The following is a 20,191-nucleotide window of genomic DNA, read 5'->3' on the forward strand; positions in this document are numbered from 1 at the left end:
CAGTCGTCACTGCTACTGGGGGACATCACGGTCCATTTCTGATGCCAGGATGGTGATTTCCACGGTCCTGATAGTAAAGATAATGAGAAGTTTAATGTATGAAATAACTGATGTTAAGTGATATTTACTTGCCTTTATGTTCCTTTGTCAGCTTCGTTTCAGCCGTCCTTCATCCCTCCCTTCCTAGTGCACTTCTGTCAAATGAGTGTCTTGTTGGCAGTCGTCACTGTCTCTCGGGGACATCACGGTCCATTTCTGACCCCAGGATGTTGATGTCCACGGTGCTGGTGCTGAAATAAAAGATAATGAGTAGCTTAATGTTTGAAATAACTGATGTTAATTGCTATTTACTTACCTTTATGTCCTCTGACGGCTTCGTTTCAGTCGTCCTTCATGGATCCTTCCCTGGTCCACCTCTGTCCAATGATTGTCTTGCTGATAGTCGTCACTGCCACTGGGGGACTTCATGGTCCATTTCTGCTTCCAGGATGTTGATGTCCACGGTGCTGGTGCTGAGATTAAACATAATGAGAATTTTCATGTTTTGAAATGACTGATGTTGATTCATATTTACTTACCTTTATGGTCCTATGTCGGATTCGTTTCTGTTGTCCTTCCCAAATCCCTCCTTGGTCCACTTCTGTCCATTCAGTGTCTCTTTGACAGTCGTCACTGCCTCTGGGGGACATCACTTTCTATTTCTGCTTCCAAGATGATGATCTCCACGGTCCTGATAGTAAAGATGATCAAAAGTTTAATGTATGAAACATTTGATGTTAATTGATGTTTACTTGCCTTTATGTTCCTCTGTCGGCTTCGTTTCAGTCGTCCTTCATGAATCTATCCCTTGACCAACTCTGTCAGGTGAGTGTCTGGCTTGCAGTCGTCACTGCCTCTGGGGGACATCACGGTCCATTTCTGATCCCAGGATGATGATCTCCACGGTCCTGATAGTAAAGATAATGAGAAGTTTAATGTATGAAATAACTGATGTTAAGTGATATTTACTTGCCTTCATGTTCCTTTGTCAGCTTCGGTTCAGCTTTCCTTCATCCCTCCCTCCCTAGTGCACTTCTGTCAAATGAGTGTCTTGTTGGCAGTCGTCACTGTCTCTGGCGGACATTACGGTCCATTTCAGACCCCAGGATATTTATGTCCACGGTGCTGGTGCTGGTGCTGAAATAAAAGATAATGAGTAGCTTAATGTTTTGAAATAACTGATGTTAATTGCTATTTACTAACCTTTATGGTCCTCTGTCAGCTTCGTTGCAGTGGTCCTTCATGAATCCCTCCCTTGACCAATTCTGTTAGGTGAGTGTCTGGCTTGCAGTCGTCACTGCCTCTGGGGGACATCACGGTCCATTTCTGAACCGAGGATGATGATCTAGACGGTCTTGATAGTAAAGATAATGAGAAGTTTAATGTATGAAATAACTGATGTTAATTGATGTTTACTTACCTTTATGGTCCTCCGTCGGCTTCGTTTCAGTCGTTCTTTATGAATCCTTTCCTGGTCCAAATTCTGTCCAATGAGGATCTTCTTTCAAGCTGACACTGCCTCTGCGAGACATCTCGGTCCATTTCTGAACCTAGGCTGATGATGTCCACTTTCCTGATAGTAAAGATAATGAGAAGTTTAATGTATGAAATAACTGATGTTAAGTGATATTTACTAGCCTTTATGGTCCTCTGTCGGCTTCGTTTCAGTCGTCCTTCATGAATCCTTCCCTGGTCCACTTCTCTCAGGTTAGTGTCTTGCTTGCAGTCGTCACTGCCTCTGGGGGACTTCACGGTCCATTTCTGAACCCAGGATGATGATCTCCACGGTCCTGATAGTAAAGATAATGAGAAGTTTTATGTATGAAATAACTGATGTAAAGTGATGTTTACTTGCCTTTATGGTCCTATGTTGCATTCGTTTCAGTCGTCCTTCATGAATCTATCCCTTGACCAATTCTGTCAGGTGAGTGTCTGGCTTGCAGTCGTCACTGCCTCTGGGGGACATCACGGTCCATTTCTGACCCCAGGATGATGATCTCCACGGTCCTGATAGTAAAGAAAATGAGAAGTTTAATGTATGAAATAACTGATGTTAAGTGATATTTACTTGCCTTTATGTTCATTTGTCAGCTTCGTTTCAGCCGTCCTTCATCCCTCCCTCCCTAGTGCACTTCTGTCAAATGAGTGTCTTGTTGGCAGTCGTCACTGTCTCTCGCGGACATTGCGGTCCATTTCAGACCCCAGGATATTTATGTCCACGGTGCTGGTGCTGGTGCTGAAATAAAAGATAATGAGTAGCTTAATGTTTGAAATAACTGATGTTAATTGCTATTTACTTACCTTTATGGTCCTCTGTCAGCTTCGTTGCAGTGGTCCTTCATGAATCCTTACCTGGTCCACTTCTGTCCAATGAGTGTCTTGCTGACAGTCGTCACTGCTACTGGGGGACATCACGGTCCATTTCTGATGCCAGGATGATGATTTCCACGGTCCTGATAGTAAAGATAATGAGAAGTTTAATGTATGAAATAACTGATGTTAAGTGATATTTACTTGCCTTTATGTTCCTTTGTCAGCTTCGTTTCAGCCGTCCTTCATCCCTCCCTCCCTAGTGCACTTCTGTCAAATGAGTGTCTTGTTGGCAGTCGTCACTGTCTCTGGGGGACATCACGGTCCATTTCTGACCCCAGGATGTTGATGTCCACGGTGCTGGTGCTGAAATAAAAGATAATGAGTAGCTTAATGTTTGAAATAACTGATGTTAATTGCTATTTACTTGCCTTTATGTTCCTTTGTCAGCTTCGTTTCAGTCGTCCTTCATCCCTCCCTCCCTAGTGCACTTCTGTCAAATGAGTGTCTTGTTGGCAGTCGTCACTGTCTCTCGCGGACATTGCGGTCCATTTCAGACCCCAGGATATTTATGTCCACAGTGCTGGTGCTGGTGCTGAAATAAAAGATAATGAGTAGCTTAATGTTTGAAATAACTGATGTTAATTGCTATTTACTTACCTTTATGGTCCTCTGTCAGCTTCGTTTCAGTGGTCCTTCATGAATCCTTACCTGGTCCTCTTCTGTCCAATGAGTGTCTTGCTGACAGTCGTCACTGCTACTGGGGGACATCACGGTCCATTTCTGATGCCAGGATGATGATTTCCACGGTCCTGATAGTAAAGATAATGAGAAGTTTAATGTATGAAATAACTGATGTTAAGTGATATTTACTTGCCTTCATGTTCCTTTGTCAGCTTCGTTTCAGCCGTCCTTCATCCCTCCCTCCCTAGTGCACTTCTGTCAAATGAGTGTCTTGTTGGCAGTCGTCACTGTCTCTCGGGGACATCACGGTCCATTTCTGACCCCAGGATGTTGATGTCCACGGTGCTGGTGCTGAAATGAAAGATAATGAGTAGCTTAATGTTTGAAATAACTGATGTTAATTGCTATTTACTTACCTTTATGTCCTCTGACGGCTTCGTTTCAGTCGTCCTTCATGGATCCTTCCCTGGTCCACCTCTGTCCAATGATTGTCTTGCTGATAGTCGTCACTGCCACTGGGGGACTTCATGGTCCATTTCTGCTTCCAGGATGTTGATGTCCACGGTATTAAACATAATGAGAATTTTCATGTTTTGAAATGACTGATGTTGATTCATATTTACTTACCTTTATGGTCCTATGTCGGATTCGTTTCTGTTGTCCTTCCCAAATCCCTCCTTGGTCCACTTCTGTCCATTCAGTGTCTCTTTGGTAGTCGTCACTGCCTCTGGGGGACATCACTTTCTATTTCTGCTTCCAAGATGATGATCTCCACGGTCCTGATAGTAAAGATGATCAAAAGTTTAATGTATGAAACACTTGATGTTAATTGATGTTTACTTACCTTTATGTTCCTCTGTCGGCTTCGTTTCAGTCGTCCTTCATGAATCCCTCCCTGGTACATTTTTCTAAGGTTAGTGTCTTGCTTGCAGTCGTCACTGCCTCTGGGGGACTTCACAGTCCATTTCTGACCCCAGGATGATGATCTCCACGGTCCTGATAGTAAAGATAATGAGAAGTTTAATGTTTGAAATAACTGATGTAAAGTGATGTGTACTTGCCTTTATGGTCCTCTGTCAGCTTCGTTTCAGTGGTCCTTCATGAATCCTTCCCTGGTCCACCTTTGTCCAATGAGTGTCTTGCTGACAGTCGTCACTGCTACTGGGGGACTTCATGGTCCATTTCTGCTTCCAGGTTCTTAATGTCCAAGGTGCTGGCGCTGAGATAAAATATAATGAGAAATTTAATGTTTTCAAATGACTGATGTTGATTCATATTTACTTACCTTTATGGTCCTATGTCGGATCCGTGTCAGTTGTCCATCATCCTTCCGTCCCTGTCCACTTTCTGTCCATTCAGTGTCTCTTTGGCAGTCGTCACTGCCTCTGGGGGACTTCATGGTCCATTTCTGCTTCCAGGATGTTGATGTCCACGGTGCTGGGGCTGAGATAAAACATAATGAGAACTTTAATCTTTTAAAATGACTGATGTTGATTCATGTTTACTTGCCTTTATGGTCCTCTGTCGGATTCGTTTCAGTTGTCCTTCACAAATCCCTCCCTGGTCCACTTCTGTCCATTGAATGTCTCTTTGGTAGTCGTCACTGCCTCTGGGGGACATCTGATGGGGGACATTTCTGATGCCAGGATGATGATCTCCACGGTCCTGATAGTAAAGATAATGAGAAGTTTAATGTATGAAATAACTGATGTTAAGTGATATTTACTTGCCTTCATGTTCCTTTGTCAGCTTCGTTTCAGCCGTCCTTCATCCCTCCCTCCCTAGTGCACTTCTGTCAAATGAGTGTCTTGTTGGCAGTCGTCACTGACTCTGGGGGACTTCACAGTCCATTTCTGACCCCAGGATGATGATCTCCACGGTCCTGATAGTAAAGATAATGAGAAGTTCAATGTTTGAAATAACTGATGTTAAGTGATGTTTACTTGCCTTTATGGTCCTATGTTGCATTCCTTTCAGTCGTCCTTCATGAATCTATCCCTTGACCAACTCTGTCAGGTGAGTGTCTTGCTGAGAGTCGTCACTGCTACTGGGGGACTTCATGGTCCATTTCTGCTTCCAGGTTGTTGATGTCCAGGGTGCTGGCGCTGAGATAAAACATAATGAGAAGTTTAATGTTTTCAAATGACTGATGTTGATTCATATTTACTTGCCTTTATGGTCCTATGTCGGATCCGTGTCATTTGTCCTTCATCCATCCGTCCCTGTCCACTTTCTCTCCATTCAGTGTCTCTTTGGCAGTCGTCACTGCCTCTGGGGGACTTCATGGTTCATTTCTGCTTCCAGGATGTTGATGTCCACGGTGCTGGGGCTGAGATAAAACATAATGAGAACTTTAATCTTTTAAAATGACTGATGTTGATTCATATTTACTTGCCTTTATGGTCCTCTGTCGGATTCGTTTCAGTTGTCCTTCCCAAATCCCTCCCTGGTCCACTTCTGTCCATTGAATGTCTCTTTGGTAGTCGTCACTGCCTCTGGGGGACATCACGGTCCATTTCTGATGCCAGGATGATGATCTCCACGGTCCTGATAGTAAAGATGATCAAAAGTTTAATGTATGAAACATTTGATGTTAATTGATGTTTACTTACCTTTATGTTCCTCTGTCGGCTTCGTTTCAGTCGTCCTTCATGAATCCCTCCCTGGTACATTTTTCTAAGGTTAGTGTCTTGCTTGCAGTCGTCACTGCCTCTGGGGGACTTCACAGTCCATTTCTGACCCCAGGATGATGATCTCCACGGTCCTGATAGTAAAGATAATGAGAAGTTTAATGTTTGAAATAACTGATGTAAAGTGATGTTTACTTGCCTTTATGGTCCTATGTTGCATTCGTTTCAGTCGTCCTTCATGAATCTATCCCTTGACCAACTCTGTCAGGTGAGTGTCTGGCTTGCAGTCGTCACTGCCTCTGGGGGACATCACGGTCCATTTCTGATCCCAGGATGATGATCTCCACGGTCCTGATAGTAAAGATAATGAGAAGTTTAATGTATGAAATAACTGATGTTAAGTGATATTTACTTGCCTTCATGTTCCTTTGTCAGCTTCGTTTCAGTCGTCCTTCATCCCTCCCTCCCTAGTGCACTTCTGTCAAATGAGTGTCTTGTTGGCAGTCGTCACTGTCTCTGGCGGACATTACGGTCCATTTCAGACCCCAGGATGTTGATGTCCACGGTGCTGGTGCTGAAATAAAAGATAATGAGTAGCTTAATGTTTGAAATAACTGATGTTAATTGCTATTTACTTACCTTTATGGTCCTCTGTCAGCTTCGTTTCAGTGGTCCTTCATGAATCCTTCCCTGGTCCACCTCTGTCCAATGAGTGTCTTGCTGACAGTCGTCACTGCTACTGGGGGACTTCATGGTCCATTTCTGCTTCCAGGTTCTTAATGTCGAAGGTGCTGGCGCTGAGATAAAACATAATGAGAAATTTAATGTTTTCAAATGACTGATGTTGATTCATGTTTACTTGCCTTTATGGTCCTATGTCGGATCCGTGTCAGTTGTCCTTCATCCTTCCGTCCCTGTCCACTTTCTGTCCATTCAGTGTCTCTTTGGCAGTCGTCACTGCCTCTGGGGGACTTCATGGTCCATTTCTGCTTCCAGGATGTTGATGTCCACGGTGCTGGGGCTGAGATAAAATATAATGAGAACTTTAATCTTTTAAAATGACTGATGTTGATTCATGTTTACTTGCCTTTATGGTCCTCTGTCGGATTCGTTTCAGTTGTCCTTCACAAATCCCTCCCTGGTCCACTTCTGTCCATTGAATGTCTCTTTGGTAGTCGTCACTGCCTCTGGGGGACATCTGATGGGGGACATTTCTGATGCCAGGATGATGATCTCCACGGTCCTGATAGTAAAGATAATGAGAAGTTTAATGTATGAAATAACTGATGTTAAGTGATATTTACTTGCCTTCATGTTCCTTTGTCAGCTTCGTTTCAGCCGTCCTTCATCCCTCCCTCCCTAGTGCACTTCTGTCAAATGAGTGTCTTGTTGGCAGTCGTCACTGACTCTGGGGGACTTCACAGTCCATTTCTGACCCCAGGATGATGATCTCCACGGTCCTGATAGTAAAGATAATGAGAAGTTCAATGTTTGAAATAACTGATGTTAAGTGATGTTTACTTGCCTTTATGGTCCTATGTTGCATTCCTTTCAGTCGTCCTTCATGAATCTATCCCTTGACCAACTCTGTCAGGTGAGTGTCTTGCTGAGAGTCGTCACTGCTACTGGGGGACTTCATGGTCCATTTCTGCTTCCAGGTTGTTGATGTCCAGGGTGCTGGCGCTGAGATAAAACATAATGAGAAGTTTAATGTTTTCAAATGACTGATGTTGATTCATATTTACTTGCCTTTATGGTCCTATGTCGGATCCGTGTCATTTGTCCTTCATCCATCCGTCCCTGTCCACTTTCTCTCCATTCAGTGTCTCTTTGGCAGTCGTCACTGCCTCTGGGGGACTTCATGGTCCATTTCTGCTTCCAGGATGTTGATGTCCACGGTGCTGGGGCTGAGATAAAACATAATGAGAACTTTAATCTTTTAAAATGACTGATGTTGATTCATGTTTACTTGCCTTTATGGTCCTCTGTCGGATTCGTTTCAGTTGTCCTTCACAAATCCCTCCCTGGTCCACTTCTGTCCATTGAATGTCTCTTTGGTAGTCGTCACTGCCTCTGGGGGACATCTGATGGGGGACATTTCTGATGCCAGGATGATGATCTCCACGGTCCTGATAGTAAAGATAATGAGAAGTTTAATGTATGAAATAACTGATGTTAAGTGATATTTACTTGCCTTCATGTTCCTTTGTCAGCTTCGTTTCAGCCGTCCTTCATCCCTCCCTCCCTAGTGCACTTCTGTCAAATGAGTGTCTTGTTGGCAGTCGTCACTGACTCTGGGGGACTTCACAGTCCATTTCTGACCCCAGGATGATGATCTCCACGGTCCTGATAGTAAAGATAATGAGAAGTTCAATGTTTGAAATAACTGATGTTAAGTGATGTTTACTTGCCTTTATGGTCCTATGTTGCATTCCTTTCAGTCGTCCTTCATGAATCTATCCCTTGACCAACTCTGTCAGGTGAGTGTCTTGCTGAGAGTCGTCACTGCTACTGGGGGACTTCATGGTCCATTTCTGCTTCCAGGTTGTTGATGTCCAGGGTGCTGGCGCTGAGATAAAACATAATGAGAAGTTTAATGTTTTCAAATGACTGATGTTGATTCATATTTACTTGCCTTTATGGTCCTATGTCGGATCCGTGTCATTTGTCCTTCATCCATCCGTCCCTGTCCACTTTCTCTCCATTCAGTGTCTCTTTGGCAGTCGTCACTGCCTCTGGGGGACTTCATGGTCCATTTCTGCTTCCAGGATGTTGATGTCCACGGTGCTGGGGCTGAGATAAAACATAATGAGAACTTTAATCTTTTAAAATGACTGATGTTGATTCATGTTTACTTGCCTTTATGGTCCTCTGTCGGATTCGTTTCAGTTGTCCTTCCCAAATCCCTCCCTGGTCCACTTCTGTCCATTGAATGTCTCTTTGGTAGTCGTCACTGCCTCTGGGGGACATCACGGTCCATTTCTGATGCCAGGATGATGATCTCCACGGTCCTGATAGTAAAGATAATGAGAAGTTCAACGTATGAAATAACTGATGTTAAGTGATATTTACTTGCCTTTATGGTCCTATGTTGCATTCGTTTCAATTGTCCTTCATGAATCCCTCCCTTGACCAATTCTGTCAGGTGAGTGTCTGGCTTCCAGTCGTCACTGCCTCCGGGGGACATCACGGTCCATTTCTGATGCCAGGATGATGATCTCCACGGTCCTGATAGTAAAGATAATGAGAAGTTTAATGTATGAAATAACTGATGTTAAGTCATATTTACTTGCCTTTATGGTCCTATGTTGCATTCGTTTCAATTGTCCTTCATGAATCCTTCCCTTGACCAATTCTGTCAGGTGAGTGTCTGGCTTGCAGTCGTCACTGCCTCTGGGGGACATCACGGTCCATTTCTGATGCCAAGATGATGATCTCCACGGTCCTGATAGTAAAGATAATGAGAAGTTTAATGTATGAAATAACTGATGTTAAGTGATATTTACTTGCCTTCATGTTCCTTTGTCAGCTGCGTTTCAGTAGTCCTTAATCCCTCCCTCCCTAGTGCACTTCTGTCAAATGAGTGTCTTGTTGGCAGTCGTCACTGCCTCTCGGGGACATCACGGTCCATTTCTGACCCCAGGATGTTGATGTCCACGGTGCTGGTGCTAAAATAAAAGATAATGAGTAGCTTAATGTTTGAAATAACTGATGCTAATTGCTATTTACTTACCTTTATGGTCCTCTGACGGCTTCGTTTCAGTCGTCCTTCATGGATCCTTCCCTGGTCCAACTCTGTCCAATGAGTGTCTTGCTGATAGTCGTCACTGCCACTGGGGGACTTCATGGTCCATTTCTGCTTCCAGGATGTTGATGTCCAAGGTGCTGGGGCTGAGATTAAACATAATAAGAATTTTCATGTTTTGAAATGACTGATGTTGATTAATATTTACTTACGTTTATGGTCCTCTGTCGGATTCGTTTCAGCTGTCCTTCCCAAATCCCTCCTTGGTCCACTTCTGTCCATTGAGTGTCTCTTTGACAGTCGTCACTGCCTCTGGGGGACATCACTTTCTATTTCTGCTTCCAAGATCATGATCTCCACGGTCCTGATAGTAAAGACGATCAAAAGGTTAATGTATGAAACATCTGATGTTAATTGATGTTTACTTACCTTTATGTTCCTCTGTCGGCTTCGTTTCAGTCGTCCTTCATGAATCCCTCCCTGGTACATTTTTCTCAGGTTAGTGTCTTGCTTGCAGTCGTCACTGCCTCTGGGGGACTTCACGGTCCATTTCTGACCCCAGGATGATGATCTCCACGGTCCTGATAGTAAAGATAATGAGAAGTTTAATGTATGAAATAACTGATGTTAAGTGATATTTACTTGCCTTCATGTTCCTTTGTCAGCTTCGTTTCAGCCGTCCTTCATCCCTCCCTCCCTAGTGCACTTCTGTCAAATGAGTGTCTTGTTGGCAGTCGTCACTGACTCTGGGGGACTTCACAGTCCATTTCTGACCCCAGGATGATGATCTCCACGGTCCTGATAGTAAAGATAATGAGAAGTTCAATGTTTGAAATAACTGATGTTAAGTGATGTTTACTTGCCTTTATGGTCCTATGTTGCATTCCTTTCAGTCGTCCTTCATGAATCTATCCCTTGACCAACTCTGTCAGGTGAGTGTCTTGCTGAGAGTCGTCACTGCTACTGGGGGACTTCATGGTCCATTTCTGCTTCCAGGTTGTTGATGTCCAGGGTGCTGGCGCTGAGATAAAACATAATGAGAAGTTTAATGTTTTCAAATGACTGATGTTGATTCATATTTACTTGCCTTTATGGTCCTATGTCGGATCCGTGTCATTTGTCCTTCATCCATCCGTCCCTGTCCACTTTCTCTCCATTCAGTGTCTCTTTGGCAGTCGTCACTGCCTCTGGGGGACTTCATGGTCCATTTCTGCTTCCAGGATGTTGATGTCCACGGTGCTGGGGCTGAGATAAAACATAATGAGAACTTTAATCTTTTAAAATGACTGATGTTGATTCATGTTTACTTGCCTTTATGGTCCTCTGTCGGATTCGTTTCAGTTGTCCTTCACAAATCCCTCCCTGGTCCACTTCTGTCCATTGAATGTCTCTTTGGTAGTCGTCACTGCCTCTGGGGGACATCTGATGGGGGACATTTCTGATGCCAGGATGATGATCTCCACGGTCCTGATAGTAAAGATAATGAGAAGTTTAATGTATGAAATAACTGATGTTAAGTGATATTTACTTGCCTTCATGTTCCTTTGTCAGCTTCGTTTCAGCCGTCCTTCATCCCTCCCTCCCTAGTGCACTTCTGTCAAATGAGTGTCTTGTTGGCAGTCGTCACTGACTCTGGGGGACTTCACAGTCCATTTCTGACCCCAGGATGATGATCTCCACGGTCCTGATAGTAAAGATAATGAGAAGTTCAATGTTTGAAATAACTGATGTTAAGTGATGTTTACTTGCCTTTATGGTCCTATGTTGCATTCCTTTCAGTCGTCCTTCATGAATCTATCCCTTGACCAACTCTGTCAGGTGAGTGTCTTGCTGAGAGTCGTCACTGCTACTGGGGGACTTCATGGTCCATTTCTGCTTCCAGGTTGTTGATGTCCAGGGTGCTGGCGCTGAGATAAAACATAATGAGAAGTTTAATGTTTTCAAATGACTGATGTTGATTCATATTTACTTGCCTTTATGGTCCTCTGTCGGATTCGTTTCAGTTGTCCTTCCCAAATCCCTCCCTGGTCCACTTCTGTCCATTGAATGTCTCTTTGGTAGTCGTCACTGCCTCTGGGGGACATCACGGTCCATTTCTGATGCCAGGATGATGATCTCCACGGTCCTGATAGTAAAGATAATGAGAAGTTCAATGTATGAAATAACTGATGTTAAGTGATATTTACTTGCCTTTATGGTCCTATGTTGCATTCGTTTCAATTGTCCTTCATGAATCCCTCCCTTCACCAATTCTGTCAGGTGAGTGTCTGGCTTGCAGTCGTCACTGCCTCCGGGGGACATCACGGTCCATTTCTGATGCCAGGATGATGATCTCCACGGTCCTGATAGTAAAGATAATGAGAAGTTTAATGTATGAAATAACTGATGTTAAGTCATATTTACTTGCCTTTATGGTCCTATGTTGCATTCGTTTCAATTGTCCTTCATGAATCCTTCCCTTGACCAATTCTGTCAGGTGAGTGTCTGGCTTGCAGTCGTCACTGCCTCTGGGGGACATCACGGTCCATTTCTGATGCCAAGATGATGATCTCCACGGTCCTGATAGTAAAGATAATGAGAAGTTTAATGTATGAAATAACTGATGTTAAGTGATATTTACTTGCCTTCATGTTCCTTTGTCAGCTGCGTTTCAGTAGTCCTTAATCCCTCCCTCCCTAGTGCACTTCTGTCAAATGAGTGTCTTGTTGGCAGTCGTCACTGCCTCTCGGGGACATCACGGTCCATTTCTGACCCCAGGATGTTGATGTCCACGGTGCTGGTGCTGAAATAAAAGATAATGAGTAGCTTAATGTTTGAAATAACTGATGCTAATTGCTATTTACTTACCTTTATGGTCCTCTGACGGCTTCGTTTCAGTCGTCCTTCATGGATCCTTCCCTGGTCCAACTCTGTCCAATGAGTGTCTTGCTGATAGTCGTCACTGCCACTGGGGGACTTCATGGTCCATTTCTGCTTCCAGGATGTTGATGTCCAAGGTGCTGGGGCTGAGATTAAACATAATAAGAATTTTCATGTTTTGAAATGACTGATGTTGATTAATATTTACTTACGTTTATGGTCCTCTGTCGGATTCGTTTCAGCTGTCCTTCCCAAATCCCTCCTTGGTCCACTTCTGTCCATTGAGTGTCTCTTTGACAGTCGTCACTGCCTCTGGGGGACATCACTTTCTATTTCTGCTTCCAAGATCATGACCTCCACGGTCCTGATAGTAAAGACGATCAAAAGGTTAATGTATGAAACATCTGATGTTAATTGATGTTTACTTACCTTTATGTTCCTCTGTCGGCTTCGTTTCAGTCGTCCTTCATGAATCCCTCCCTGGTACATTTTTCTCAGGTTAGTGTCTTGCTTGCAGTCGTCACTGCCTCTGGGGGACTTCACGGTCCATTTCTGACCCCAGGATGATGATCTCCACGGTCCTGATAGTAAAGATAATGAGAAGTTTAATGTATGAAATAACTGATGTTAAGTGATATTTACTTGCCTTCATGTTCCTTTGTCAGCTTCGTTTCAGCCGTCCTTCATCCCTCCCTCCCTAGTGCACTTCTGTCAAATGAGTGTCTTGTTGGCAGTCGTCACTGACTCTGGGGGACTTCACAGTCCATTTCTGACCCCAGGATGATGATCTCCACGGTCCTGATAGTAAAGATAATGAGAAGTTCAATGTTTGAAATAACTGATGTTAAGTGATGTTTACTTGCCTTTATGGTCCTATGTTGCATTCCTTTCAGTCGTCCTTCATGAATCTATCCCTTGACCAACTCTGTCAGGTGAGTGTCTTGCTGAGAGTCGTCACTGCTACTGGGGGACTTCATGGTCCATTTCTGCTTCCAGGTTGTTGATGTCCAGGGTGCTGGCGCTGAGATAAAACATAATGAGAAGTTTAATGTTTTCAAATGACTGATGTTGATTCATATTTACTTGCCTTTATGGTCCTATGTCGGATCCGTGTCATTTGTCCTTCATCCATCCGTCCCTGTCCACTTTCTCTCCATTCAGTGTCTCTTTGGCAGTCGTCACTGCCTCTGGGGGACTTCATGGTCCATTTCTGCTTCCAGGATGTTGATGTCCACGGTGCTGGGGCTGAGATAAAACATAATGAGAACTTTAATCTTTTAAAATGACTGATGTTGATTCATATTTACTTGCCTTTATGGTCCTCTGTCGGATTCGTTTCAGTTGTCCTTCACAAATCCCTCCCTGGTCCACTTCTGTCCATTGAATGTCTCTTTGGTAGTCGTCACTGCCTCTGGGGGACATCACGGTCCATTTCTGATGCCAGGATGATGATCTCCACGGTCCTGATAGTAAAGATAATGAGAAGTTCAATGTATGAAATAACTGATGTTAAGTGATATTTACTTGCCTTTATGGTCCTATGTTGCATTCGTTTCAATTGTCCTTCATGAATCCCTCCCTTGACCAATTCTGTCAGGTGAGTGTCTGGCTTCCAGTCGTCACTGCCTCCGGGGGACATCACGGTCCATTTCTGATGCCAGGATGATGATCTCCACGGTCCTGATAGTAAAGATAATGAGAAGTTTAATGTATGAAATAACTGATGTTAAGTCATATTTACTTGCCTTTATGGTCCTATGTTGCATTCGTTTCAATTGTCCTTCATGAATCCTTCCCTTGACCAATTCTGTCAGGTGAGTGTCTGGCTTGCAGTCGTCACTGCCTCTGGGGGACATCACGGTCCATTTCTGATGCCAAGATGATGATCTCCACGGTCCTGATAGTAAAGATAATGAGAAGTTTAATGTATGAAATAACTGATGTTAAGTGATATTTACTTGCCTTCATGTTCCTTTGTCAGCTGCGTTTCAGTCGTCCTTAATCCCTCCCTCCCTAGTGCACTTCTGTCAAATGAGTGTCTTGTTGGCAGTCGTCACTGCCTCTCGGGGACATCACGGTCCATTTCTGACCCCAGGATGTTGATGTCCACGGTGCTGGTGCTGAAATAAAAGATAATGAGTAGCTTAATGTTTGAAATAACTGATGCTAATTGCTATTTACTTACCTTTATGGTCCTCTGACGGCTTCGTTTCAGTCGTCCTTCATGGATCCTTCCCTGGTCCAACTCTGTCCAATGAGTGTCTTGCTGATAGTCGTCACTGCCACTGGGGGACTTCATGGTCCATTTCTGCTTCCAGGATGTTGATGTCCAAGGTGCTGGGGCTGAGATTAAACATAATAAGAATTTTCATGTTTTGAAATGACTGATGTTGATTAATATTTACTTACGTTTATGGTCCTCTGTCGGATTCGTTTCAGCTGTCCTTCCCAAATCCCTCCTTGGTCCACTTCTGTCCATTGAGTGTCTCTTTGACAGTCGTCACTGCCTCTGGGGGACATCACTTTCTATTTCTGCTTCCAAGATCATGATCTCCACGGTCCTGATAGTAAAGACGATCAAAAGGTTAATGTATGAAACATCTGATGTTAATTGATGTTTACTTACCTTTATGTTCCTCTGTCGGCTTCGTTTCAGTCGTCCTTCATGAATCCCTCCCTGGTACATTTTTCTCAGGTTAGTGTCTTGCTTGCAGTCGTCACTGCCTCTGGGGGACTTCACGGTCCATTTCTGACCCCAGGATGATGATCTCCACGGTCCTGATAGTAAAGATAATGAGAAGTTTAATGTATGAAATAACTGATGTAAAGTGATGTTTACTTGCCTTTATGGTCCTATGTTGCATTCGTTTCAGTCGTCCTTCATGAATCTATCCCTTGACCAACACTGTCAGGTGAGTGTCTGGCTTACAGTCGTCACTGCCTCTGGGGGACATCACGGTCCATTTCTGATCCCAGGATGATGATCTCCACGGTCCTGATAGTAAAGATAATGAGAAGTTTAATGTATGAAATAACTGATGTTAACTGATGTTGACTTCCCTTCATGTTCCTTTGTCAGCTTCGTTTCAGCTTTCCTTCATCCCTCCCTCCCTAGTGCATTTCTGTCAAATGAGTGTCTTGTTGGCAGTGGTCACTGTCTCTGGGGGACATCACGGTCCATTTCTGCTTCCAGGATGTTGATGTCCACGGCGCTGGTGCTGAAATAAAAGATAATGAGTAGCTTAATGTTTGAAATAACTGATGTTAATTGCTATTTACTTACCTTTATGGTCCTCTGACGGCTTCGTTTCAGTGGTCCTTCATGAATCTTTCCCTGGTCCACCTCTGTCCAATGAGTGTCTTGCTGACAGTCGTCACTGCTACTGGGGGACTTCATAGTCCATTTCTGCTTCCAGGATGTTGATGTCCAAGGTCCTGGCGTTGAGATAAAACATAATGAGAAGTTTAATGTTTTCAAATGACTGATGTTGATTCATATTTACTTGCGTTTTTGGTCCTCTGTCGGATTCGTTTCAGCTGTCCTTCCCAAATCCCTCCTTGGTCCACTTCTGTCCATTGAGTGTCTCTTTGACAGTCGTCACTGCCTCTGGGGGACATCACTTTCTATTTCTGCTTCCAAGATCATGATCTCCACGGTCCTGATAGTAAAGACTATCAAAAGGTTAATGTATGAAACATCTGATGTTAATTGATGTTTACTTACCTTTATGTTCCTCTGTCGGCTTCGTTTCAGTCGTCCTTCATGAATCCCTCCCTGGTACATTTTTCTCAGGTTAGTGTCTTGCTTGCAGTCGTCACTGCCTCTGGGGGACTTCACGGTCCATTTCTGACCCCAGGATGATGATCTCCACGGTCCTGATAGTAAAGATAATGAGAAGTTTAATGTATGAAATAACTGATGTAAAGTGATGTTTACTTGCCTTTATGGTCCTATGTTGCATTCGATTCAGTCGTCCTTCATGAATCTATCCCTTGACCAACACTGTCAGGTGAGTGTCTGGCTTACAGTCGTCACTGCCTCTGGGGGACATCACGGTCCATTTCTGATCCCAGGATGATGATCTCCACGGTCCTGATAGTAAAGATAATGAGAAGTTTAATGTATGAAATAACTGATGTTAACTGATGTTGACTTCCCTTCATGTTCCTTTGTCAGCTTCGTTTCAGCTTTCCTTCATCCCTCCCTCCCTAGTGCATTTCTGTCAAATGAGTGTCTTGTTGGCAGTGGTCACTGTCTCTGGGGGACATCACGGTCCATTTCTGCTTCCAGGATGTTGATGTCCACGGCGCTGGTGCTGAAATAAAAGATAATGAGTAGCTTAATGTTTGAAATAACTGATGTTAATTGCTATTTACTTACCTTTATGGTCCTCTGACGGCTTCGTTTCAGTGGTCCTTCATGAATCTTTCCCTGGTCCACCTCTGTCCAATGAGTGTCTTGCTGACAGTCGTCACTGCTACTGGGGGACTTCATAGTCCATTTCTGCTTCCAGGATGTTGATGTCCAAGGTCCTGGCGTTGAGATAAAACATAATGAGAAGTTTAATGTTTTCAAATGACTGATGTTGATTCATATTTACTTGCGTTTTTGGTCCTCTGTCGGATTCGTTTCAGCTGTCCTTCCCAAATCCCTCCTTGGTCCACTTCTGTCCATTGAGTGTCTCTTTGACAGTCGTCACTGCCTCTGGGGGACATCACTTTCTATTTCTGCTTCCAAGATCATGATCTCCACGGTCCTGATAGTAAAGACGATCAAAAGGTTAATGTATGAAACATCTGATGTTAATTGATGTTTACTTACCTTTATGTTCCTCTGTCGGCTTCGTTTCAGTCGTCCTTCATGAATCCCTCCCTGGTACATTTTTCTCAGGTTAGTGTCTTGCTTGCAGTCGTCACTGCCTCTGGGGGACTTCACGGTCCATTTCTGACCCCAGGATGATGATCTCCACGGTCCTGATAGTAAAGATAATGAGAAGTTTAATGTATGAAATAACTGATGTAAAGTGATGTTTACTTGCCTTTATGGTCCTATGTTGCATTCGTTTCAGTCGTCCTTCATGAATCTATCCCTTGACCAACACTGTCAGGTGAGTGTCTGGCTTACAGTCGTCACTGCCTCTGGGGGACATCACGGTCCATTTCTGATCCCAGGATGATGATCTCCACGGTCCTGATAGTAAAGATAATGAGAAGTTTAATGTATGAAATAACTGATGTTAACTGATGTTGACTTCCCTTCATGTTCCTTTGTCAGCTTCGTTTCAGCTTTCCTTCATCCCTCCCTCCCTAGTGCATTTCTGTCAAATGAGTGTCTTGTTGGCAGTGGTCACTGTCTCTGGGGGACATCACGGTCCATTTCTGCTTCCAGGATGTTGATGTCCACGGCGCTGGTGCTGAAATAAAAGATAATGAGTAGCTTAATGTTTGAAATAACTGATGTTAATTGCTATTTACTTACCTTTATGGTCCTCTGACGGCTTCGTTTCAGTGGTCCTTCATGAATCTTTCCCTGGTCCACCTCTGTCCAATGAGTGTCTTGCTGACAGTCGTCACTGCTACTGGGGGACTTCATAGTCCATTTCTGCTTCCAGGATGTTGATGTCCAAGGTCCTGGCGTTGAGATTAAACATAATGAGAAGTTTAATGTTTTCAAATGACTGATGTTGATTCATATTTACTTGCGTTTTTGGTCCTCTGTCGGATTCGTTTCAGTTGTCCTTCACAAATCCCTCCCTGGTCCACTTCTGTCCATTGAATGTCTCTTTGGTAGTCGTCACTGCCTCTGGGGGACATCACGGTCCATTTCTGATGCCAGGATGATGATCTCCACGGTCCTGATAGTAAAGATAATGAGAAGTTCAATGTATGAAATAACTGATGTTAAGTGATATTTACTTGCCTTTATGGTCCTATGTTGCATTCGTTTCAATTGTCCTTCATGAATCCCTCCCTTGACCAATTCTGTCAGGTGCGTGTCTGGCTTGCAGTCGTCACTGCCTCTGGGGGACATCACGGTCCATTTCTGATGCCAGGATGATGATCTCCACGGTCCTGATAGTAAAGATAATGAGAAGTTTAATGTATGAAATAACTGATGTTAAGTGATATTTACTTGCCTTTATGGTCCTCTGTTGCATTCGTTTCAATTGTCCTTCATGAATCCTTCCCTTGACCAACTCTGTCAGGTGAGTGTCTGGCTTGCAGTCGTCACTGCCTCTGGGGGACATCACGGTCCATTTCTGATCCCAGGATGATGATCTCCACGGTCCTGATAGTAAAGATAATGAGAAGTTTAATGTATGAAATAACTGATGTTAAGTGATATTTACTTGCCTTCATGTTCCTTTGTCAGCTGCGTTTCAGCTTTCCTTCATTCCTCCCTCCCTAGTGCACTTCTGTCAAATGAGTGTCTTGTTGGCAGTCGTCACTGTCTCTGGGGGACATCACGGTCCATTTCTGACCCCAGGATGTTGATGTCCACGGTGCTGGTGCAGAAATAAAAGATAATGAGTAGCTTAATGTTTGAAATAACTGATGTTAATTGCTACCTACTTACCTTTATGGTCCTCTGTCGGCTTTGTTTCAGTCGTCCTTCATGAATCCTTCCCTGGTCCAACTCTTTCCATAGGGTCTCTTGCTGATAGCCGTCACTGCCACTTTGGGACTTCATGGTCCATTTCTGCTTCCAGGATGTTGATGTCCACGGTGCTGGTGCTAAGATAAAACATAATGAGAAGTTTCATGTTTTGAAATGACTGATGTTGATTCATATTTACCTGCCTTTATGGTCCTCTGTCGGATTTGTTTCAGTTGTCCTTCACAAATCCCTCCCTCGTTCACTGCAGTCCATTGAGTGTCTCTTTGGCAGTCGTCACTGCCTCTGGGGGACATCACGGTCCATTTCTGACCCCAGGATGATGATCTCCACGGTCCTGATAGTAAAGATAATGAAAAGTTTAATGTATGAAATAACTGATGTTAACTGATATGTACTTGCCTTCATGTTCCTTTGTCCGTTTCGTTTCAGCCGTCCTTCATCCCTCCCTCCCAAGTCCACTTCTGTCAAATGAGTGTCTTGTTGGCAGTGGTCACTGTCTCTGGGGGACATCACGGTCCATTTCAGACCCCAGGATGTTTATGTCCACGGCGCTGGTGCTGAAAAAAAAGATAATGAGTAGCTTAATGTTTGAAATGACTGATGTTAATTGCTATTTACTTACCTTTATGGTCCTATGTCGGCTTCGTTTCAGTCGTCCTTCATGAATCCTTCCCTGGTCCACCTCTGTCCAATGAGTGTCTTGTTGACAGTCGTCACTGCCACTGGGGAACTTCATGGTCCATTTCTGCTTCCAGGATGTTGAAGTCCAAGGTGCTGGCGCCGAGATAAAACATAATGAGAAGTTTAATCTTTTAAAATGACTGATGTTGATTCATATTTACTTGCGTTTATGGTCCTCTGTCGGATTCGTTTCAGTTGTCCTTCACAAATCCCTCCCTGGTCCACTTCTGTCCATTGAATGTCTCTTTGGTAGTCGTCACTGCCTCTGGGTGATATCACGGTCCATTTCTGATCTGATAATAAGAAGTTTAATGTTTGAAGTAACTGGTGTTAATTGATGTTTACTTGCCTTTACGGTCCTCTGTCGGATTCGTGCCAATCGTCCTTCATAAATCCCTCTTTGGTCCACTTCTGTCCATGGAGTGTCTTGTTGACAGTCGTCAGGATGATGATGTCTGCGGTCCTAATAGAACCGATAACTTGAACTTTAATGTTTAACGTCATTGACGCTCACTACATAGATAATGAATGCCAAAAGTATGTGTTTATGTCTGTATGACGGTCCTGCTAATAAAGGTTAACATAGTTTATATCGTTCATACTTACCACAGATGTTGTGACTGC

This window comes from Haliotis asinina, chromosome 6 (assembly GCF_037392515.1).
Source record: "Haliotis asinina isolate JCU_RB_2024 chromosome 6, JCU_Hal_asi_v2, whole genome shotgun sequence".
Taxonomy (NCBI): Eukaryota; Metazoa; Mollusca; class Gastropoda; order Lepetellida; family Haliotidae; genus Haliotis; species Haliotis asinina.